At 43.6% G+C, this 8,612-nt stretch overlaps 1 long non-coding RNA gene across 1 annotated transcript; it reads right to left on the reverse strand.

Annotated features, from left to right (window-relative positions):
* Positions 1-896: 896 nt before the first annotated feature.
* LOC133903753 (uncharacterized) lies at positions 897-6,401 on the reverse strand. Its single transcript, XR_009907336.1, has 3 exons — positions 6,243-6,401; positions 4,203-4,256; positions 897-1,260 (listed from the first exon to the last, which is right to left on the reverse strand). It is a non-coding gene; the product is annotated as an uncharacterized LOC133903753 (long non-coding RNA).
* Between the last annotated feature and the right edge of the window lie 2,211 nt (positions 6,402-8,612).

Consider the following 8,612-nt stretch of genomic DNA (forward strand, 5'->3'; position numbering starts at 1 on the left):
AGCGGAAGTAAATTCACTAGGGGCGATTTCAAGGCCGGGGAGGCGCTGTAGTGGCATGGCGACGGCGGAGTTTGTCCTCGTCGTGGCGCGCAGCCAGACTTCGTCGATTTTGGCGCTACACGCCACGGACGACAGCGGCAAACGGCGGAGCACGATCAGGTAGCGACGGCGATCCCTTTCTGTCAAGAGCTGGATGTCGTGATGGCTTGTAATGGCATACCGGGAAAAGCCTCGGCCGGCATTGGAGTGCTCCTTGGCGGTGTCTTCCTGGGCGCAAGAGCTCGGAAGTAGAGAGGTAGGGTCCTGGGGAGAGCTATAGGGCCTATTTATACATTGAGGGGATACAATCTAACCGGTTAGGATTGAAGCGAAAACCCGGTGGCGACAAGCTTACCTCCGATTAGACTCCATGGTTCAAATGAACGTAGATGGGAGACTCGAATTCGGTGGAGGAGATCTATTCTGTCCCGTTGAAAGCTTCTAGAAGCCGAGGCGAGTCGCGCGGATGGATTCGTTGTTGGCTCGCACTCGGTGGAGAAGAAAGATTCGTCTAGAGGTTGAAGGAGCTCCTGGTGCGTGGGCCCACTAGCAGAGAGAGAAGAGAGGAGATTGCGGGTTGGCTTCAAGGCGTGGGCTACGGCCGTGCTCGGCTGCCGCAGAAAGAGGTAAAAGGGTTTTCTTTTACTCCTTGTCTATTTCTTGTACTTCTCCATGTATACATATATATATACCTTATAAATATTAGGAAATATATACTATAAATCAAGCAATATATATTCAAGAAATTCAAACAAGTGTAAATCAAACATATGTAAACAAAATTAAAACCTTTTCCATATACATATATAGGTATATATATATACTTATTTAGGTTTTATTTATTCTATTTATTTATTTTCTTTATGAAAATAAATTTTTATTTATTCTGAATTCGGATTGTTACACCTATATAGCTATCTATTTTCCATACACTTTTGTGACCTGTGTTAACCTGATTGGAAACGTAGAAATTTCAAAGAGATTTTGCAGGAATTTCAAAGGTGCCAAGTCATAGGTGTACACCGGGAACAAATTATCCATGTCGCATTTCTCTTCAACCCTGGTGAACCTGAGCTGAGCATGAATCTCCCCTTAACAGGCTGATGGGTTGGTTTCGCTGTCTCAACAACAAACTTCCTCATCTCATATATCTTCTCTTCCTCAAGCCTGTCACAACGCCTTCAAGTCACCGGCTCTAATCTCACCGTACATCCTATTACCCTGCACACCAAGAATAGCAACGTCTGTGACTGACCTGGCACAGACAGGAGTTCATAAACCATGCAAACACGTAGCACAACTGTCTAGCACAGAAACTAAACTCCACGTCCAGAAGGACCATGTCTAAGTAAGCCAGATTTAAGGCAGAGAAACACTGTGTTGTACAGTGAAACGTCTTTGTGCTACAGTATTCTATATTAATTAATCATTTTTACTCTACATTTCTACCGTGGTTCAACTTACTGTACAGAGGCTTTCGTATTGTGGCACTTTTACTGCAGCAGTCAATCTGGAGCGTTCGCTACGGGTCGGACGGCTGAGATTTCTCATCATCCTTCACTGCACAGTATCCGGATCGATGTCTATGTGCATGATGGGTGAAGCATTGCTACTAGCTCGGTAGTCCCACAGTCGTTGGACCCATACACAGATGACAAGTGCCTGCTCTTAGGACTAATCCAGGAGAGTGAAGATTATATCATGCCATCCTCGAATGCTATGTACACTCACTACTACAGAAAGGGTCATCTATGCTCTATTACCATTGCCAATTCAATTATAATCGGCAGCGATAAACTATCACTGTTGTTTTATAAATTCAACATGCACATAAAAAACTAAGCTATCAAAAACCGACATTGATAATGATTATCACTGCATATTCTTGTTATAAACTAGCACTGATATATCATTGCCAGTTCTAGCTACAAACCGGCGATGATAAGTTGATTATCAGTGCCGGTTCATTTTTTGAACCAACAGTGATGTATCAGTGTTAGTTCGTAACAAGAACCGACAGTGATAAGAAAGTATCATTGTCAGTTCTTAAGCTCAATCGGCATATAAGAAGATGTACCACCAATAACCGACAGTGATAATAGCTTCACTATCAGTTGGAATTATGAACCGGTAGTGATAACCCACTGCCGCTACAGCTTACACGCTCCGCCGGTTCAACTTCCCCCAAAAGCATTATAAATTAACCTCCCCGGCCTCCAAACGCTCCCAAGCTCTCCCACTCTCTCTCTCTCTCTGTTCCACCCCCTCTTTCTCCATTGCCGTTGTTGCCGCCATGATGACGTCCGCCATGAAAACTCCACCACCATCTTCGGCCACTCCACTCACTCTGCGCCTTCATCCAACAATGAAGCTTCGACGTTGGAGAGTTTGGATGAGGCGCAGACAACCAACTCCTAATCGGCAGGGTCTGAGTCTACCAACAAAGTCTGGGACTTCTTCATTGATGAGCCGGTACCGAAGAGGCGTTGGTGCGAGGTGGAGGAGGAGGAGGACGACGACGATGACGCCGATGATGCAACAAGCACCATTGAAATAGATAACCCAAACACAAATGCCACACTAAAATTAGGAAACATAGAGAGAGCGAAAAGCACCTAGACAAGAGCTGTAGGTGTTGTTTGAGCAATCAAGCAGCCACACCAACCAAGTAGGGCAACAAGAACGGGAATCACTGAAAGCAGGATGCAACAGAGGCGGCCATTAAGAAAATAGAAGATGGAATACATGCAATATCCACGGAGAGCAAACAAAGAGGAGCAAGGTATGACAACTCACAAGAACAATAGTGAACCCAAGAAGAAGAACAAAAGATCACAGGCAGAAATGTGCCACATGGTAGGAGGGCTCTCACCAGAATAGAAACATCGAGAGAGCAAAGAGGGTTGAAGTTACGAACCCGCAGCGATATTCCACTGCCGGTATAGCTTCCACACTCCGTCAGTTCAGCTTCTCCCAAAAGCATTATAAGTAACCTCCCTGGCCTCCGATCGCTCCCAAGCACTCTCTCTCTCTCTCTCTCTCTCTCTCTCTCTCTCTCACCCTCTCTTTCTCCACCGCTGTCAATGCGACCACGTCAGCCATGGAAACTCCACCGCTATCTCTAGCCACTCCACTCACCCCTTCTCCTTCATCACGATGAAGCTCCAACGCCAAAGAGTTCGGATGAGGCGCAGACGACCAACTCCAGATTGACGAGGTTTGAGTCTACTGAAGAAGTTTGGGACTTCTTCATTGATGAGTTGGTACCAAAGAGGTGCCCACATGAAGAGGAGGAGGACAACAACGATAACACGGATGATAATGAAGTCGATGGCAACGCCGATGACTACTTCTTCACCGTGTTGTTTTTGTTGGTTGTATAATGACGATTGCTAGCTAGGGTTTAGTAATTAGTGTGATGAAGAACAGTGATTTTGGTTTAGTAATATAAAGCTTAAGTAATTATGGCATGCCGGTTTCAATTTCAATTTTTTTGTGGGGATTGTGTATCACTATCGGTTTATAGCTAGAACTAGCAGTGATAAGAGATATCAATCAGTAGATTGGGGCTAAGAACCGGTAGTGATACAAACTATAATTGCTGGTTGGATCTACGAATCGGCAGTGATAGTGAGTATCAGTGCCGGTTCTCGAGCTGATAGTGATAATCCATGATTATTACTGTCGTTTAATCACTACCGATTCAAGAACTGATAGTAAAGCAGTTTTTAAACTGACAATGATGAAGGGTTATGTAACCCCTGCAAAACAGAACAACAACAATGAAATTGAACCGAAGTCATCCTACACACAAGCGAAACACACATAACGGCAGACTGGACTACACTAGTTACACCAGAATATCCTCCTCACTACAACCCATGCCCACATAGAGCCACCACAACCCCAGCAAGGATAGTGCCACCATCCGCAACCTTAGACAGATACGACACATCAACCATCTCACAGTGAGACACTACCGCCTCAAGCAAACACATGCACATAAGAAATCACAGCCTCTGGCATTGACCCACAGACATGCACGCACACGAGTAGCCACATTTAGCACAAAACAATGCCAACAAACTCTCTAAAGAAAACACCAATTGGATCCAAAGTAAATGGAGAATACACAGTGTAGAACGTAAGGAAAAGAAGTATACCTAGCACCGTCGGAGGCATGGACAGTGACCGGCAAGCAGACGATGATGGGCAACCTACCAAACAAAGCAGCAACAAACAGATTAGCCCACGACGCCAAGGTGCCTAGCACCAAAAGTACATGTGTACACTTATGTGTGACGGGAAACACAAGCATGCCACAAAAACACCCATTGAAAAAACAGACAACAAACTGATAAGGAATCGAAAACACAACAAGCACCATCGAAATAGACAACCCAAACACAGATGCTGCTCTAAAATAAGGAAACATAGTGTAACACTCCAAGACCCACAAACGTCTGGGATGCCACCAACTACCCTTCTAAACTGAGCTATCATCCCAAAATACACAAACAACACAGGAAACTTTAAGTCTAGATTCCTATTATTACAGCACAACATATAGAGTTAGTGGCAAAAGAGTGCAATGCAGCTACTCCCAACTCTCAAGCCAAACACACCTCTCAAACACCTGAAAGAGAAATACAGAAAGAGGGGTGAGATATAAAATCTCAGCAAGCAAACTGTTTTAGCGAGCTATTCAATCTATAAGTTCTTTAAGCAACGATTTAAGCATGAGAGGTATTAAAATAGTAAATAAAGCAAATTGATAACAGGTTAATAGTCCAATTCCAAAAAAAAAATGCGAGCAATAAAATTTAGAGTAATGGAACCTCATATAAGGAAAGTTCAATCACCACTGCATAAAGCCATAGAAAAGCTTCACTTCTCTTGTTCCAAACCATAGCAGCATTCAACAACTGAGTGCCTCAATTCCAACAATATACATGATTGCTTATGCAATGCAAATGACATGTCCACTGCCTTCATACCCAGCAAAGTATGAAGTTGCATCGTATTACGGCAATATACGATACTGTACCGGTACGGTCACAACCATAGGTTCACGACATCACTTCAAGTGCAAATGCAATGCAATGCACATGCCATTATGCAATAGCAATAAGCACCTCATAGTACATGGTCTTCATATATTATATCACATATGATATTCTTTATGGGAGATAACATAAAGCCACACATAGAGAATACTTCAATCAAAAAAAGAACTTTATTCTAATACTTCAATTAAATTAGAACTTCATTTCAACGGATCATGTAGAGTGGGTTTAGGTACTAAAATTAAAGTGGAGGTAGAATAAATATCAAGTCAAAGCGTATAGCAAAATCACCGCTATGTTTACTTGCTTCCAATGAAGACAACAACCGCTCTAGGCATGATCTGGAGCACTACCACCTGCTTTAACAACACAAGCTCGAAATACAACTCAAACAAACATACACATACAGAAGATTAATCGCTCCTATGGCCCAACCCAACAATCAAGCAAATATGGCGAATGCTGCTCTCGGCTAACTGCAGAGATGCTGCTTCACTTTTTTGTATCTTTTAATCTACATAAAATATGATAGCAAAAATATACATTTCGAAATCTACAGAACAAGACCTACAACTTTCATAGAGAAACCATATTCATATACTGCCATTAAGGTGGCCTAAACTGCAATTGAAAATAGACTTTAGAATCAGTCTAGAATCTCAGGCAGCAAGCTTCACATTTTTATATTTGCCACACCATATGTCCAAAAAACCTCAAATTTCATCAGGACATGGAACTTTGCATCCTCTACATTCTTGGTATAATAAATGTTTGCAGGAAAGGTCATTAAGATCGCATAAAGCATAACTGAACCTCGACTGAATTTTCTATCAGCAAAACACAACAGTCAGCTTAAAAAAAAATCCATAACTCCTAATGCACTTGGGATAAAATCATGAATTTTCACAAGTATATAGATCTTTAAATCCCCTACAACTTTTCTCCATTTCACAAGGAAAAGATTCAGCCTCTAATATACCCTAATCTGCCACTAAACTAGGACTACCAGATCTGTGGTTTCAGCAACATGAGCAGCAACGAAAACGATGGATCGACTGCCTAATCCTTCATTTTCCCGGGCTAAACCTCATCTAAAATCATAAATAAACAAGGGAACTCAAACAAAAGGCATCTCACTTTGATTTTACCCAACCTAAGGATAGGAATCCACCTCCTTTCTTCTCTCTCCCTTCCCTCTCCTTCTCTTCTCCTCTCCTTGATGCACCTTGTCTTCCCCTCCCTCTCCTTCTCCTCTCCTTTGGACTACAGCAGGGGGAAGGGTGACCAGCAGCAACCACAGGCAGCAGCAAAAGGAGGGCCACGTCAACAACAGCAAGGGGATAAGGAGGTAGGGTGTGTGTGGGGTCAGCTGGGCCTTTTGGGCCGGGCCACAGATCCTTTATTTATTTTTTGGTATTACACATAGAGAGAGAGAGAGAGAGAAAGTATCTAGACAAGAGCAACAAATGTTGTTTGAGCAATCGAACAGCCACACCAACCAAGTAGGGCAACAAGAACGGGAATCAACCGAAAGCATGCAACAGAGGAAACCGTCAAGAAAATAGAAGATGGAACGCATGCAATATCCACATAGAGCAAACAAAGAAGGGGGCAAGGTACGACAACTCAGAAGAGCAACAGTGAACCCAAGAAGAACAACAAAAAACCACATACAAAAATGTGCCACATGGTATGAGAGTTCTCACCAAAACAGAAGCATCGAGAGAGCCAAAGAAAGAGTCAGGATTTACGCGAGAAGACGCCCGTAGAAGGGTGATCAACCCAAACCGTCCCTGAATAGATTAGTAGGCCCATATGGGCAGTATTATACGGCCTTGAAATGCACGCTGGCCTCTAACAATCGGCCTGGCAGACAACCTTACTAGGCATGGATAATGAGCCAGCTCGGTTTGGCTCGGCTCGTTAATAAAATAAGCAGAAAAGCTAGTTTCGCTCGGCTCGTTAGCAGCTCAAGTCAGCTTATTTGGCTCGCGAGCCAGATAATAACTTTGAGCAGTACAAGTGTATAATAATATTTGAGCAATTAATATATGTGTATAAGCTACAAGAAACGAACTATAAAAAAAAATCCATTATATCATCTGTGGTCATCTTTTCTTGGAGCGCAACCAAGTGAGAGCGTGATGAAAATAACCAAATCTCACTTAAGCTTTTTGGACTTGCAATTGCAACCAGTTTAAATAAAACTAATAAAATTTTCCTACATAGAGATCAACCTATACCAACAATAAACTTGTGTGATGTGACTATCCAGGTATAGTTGAGCTACTAACGTAATAAACAATCCACATACAAAAGGAATGGGTGATATTATTATGATAAAATCCTCCACCACTTATAATGAATCAACTTCATAAATCATAACAATAATAGCACAAGTTCCATGAAACGGGCTATGTGACATGAAGAATCTGGCAATTTGGAAGAGCAACGATCAGTGGCGACGGCTAGCGACAAAGAAGACGAGTGAGATGAGTAATCAAGTATATGTTGATACTAGATTTGGGCTATCTAAAGGAGTCGAGACGAGTTTATCTCGTCTGGATCTTAGCTTGGGCGGTTAGAACATTAGGGAGATTTGGGCTTCCTTGCCAGTGGCGGATCCAGAATTGTAGATAAAGGTAGTCTAACTTAACATAATTCAATAGGCTAACCATGCTACAATACCAAAGCTACAGTAAAATTCAAGAGCTAGTGCAAATCTTAGAGTGATCTATAGCCTAGGATGATCTATAGCCTACCGTGCCACCCTACTGAATACGCCACTACTCTTTGGCTCACTAACAACTCATGAGCTAACCAGCTTGGCTTGCTAAAAAACTAGAATGAGCCGAACCAAACTGAACCGAGCTAAACACAAACTAAACTAGTTCACGAGTAAACCTTACACAGCGAACTCCATCCAAACGCAGCATAATGCGCAACGACCAGCAGGGCCACTGCCAGTTGGGCCCCCTGCGTGAGCAGCCTAGCACCGTGGCGCCAGAGCAGACGCACGCCGGCTAACCGGCCGCGAACACCAGGTCCACGGATCGGTGGCCAGGAGGCAAGCCGTGTCGTGCCTTGAGCTGCCATCTGCGGGGCCCAGCGCAACAGAGCCATACACGAGCCTGTCTTGCGGCATCCGACGTGATCCGACGGCCCGCGCGGTGTTGTGCAGTAGATTGAGAGTCCGTGTGATGACGTCAGAAACGATAGGAGCAACAACACACAACTGACTGACGAGTGGGGCCGGCACGCCGCCAGCGAAGAAGAATACCGCTGAGATGATGCTGGTGGGCCCTGTTCGCAGTTGTCACGAATCAGCAAATTTATTTCGCGGCAATTTCTGAAAGCGTCTGGCTTTTCTTCCGAAATTTCTACGTGCTTGTGGGGCCCGCATGTCATTGAAAGCAGAGTCAAGGTCACCTAATAAAGTGGTCTTTAGTGTCCCCAACAGCCCAACTGTTTAATCTGCTTGCCCTCCACGGAATTGTTACGTGCACA

Source organism: Phragmites australis, chromosome 21, assembly GCF_958298935.1.
Source record: "Phragmites australis chromosome 21, lpPhrAust1.1, whole genome shotgun sequence".
Classification (NCBI taxonomy): Eukaryota; Viridiplantae; Streptophyta; class Magnoliopsida; order Poales; family Poaceae; genus Phragmites; species Phragmites australis.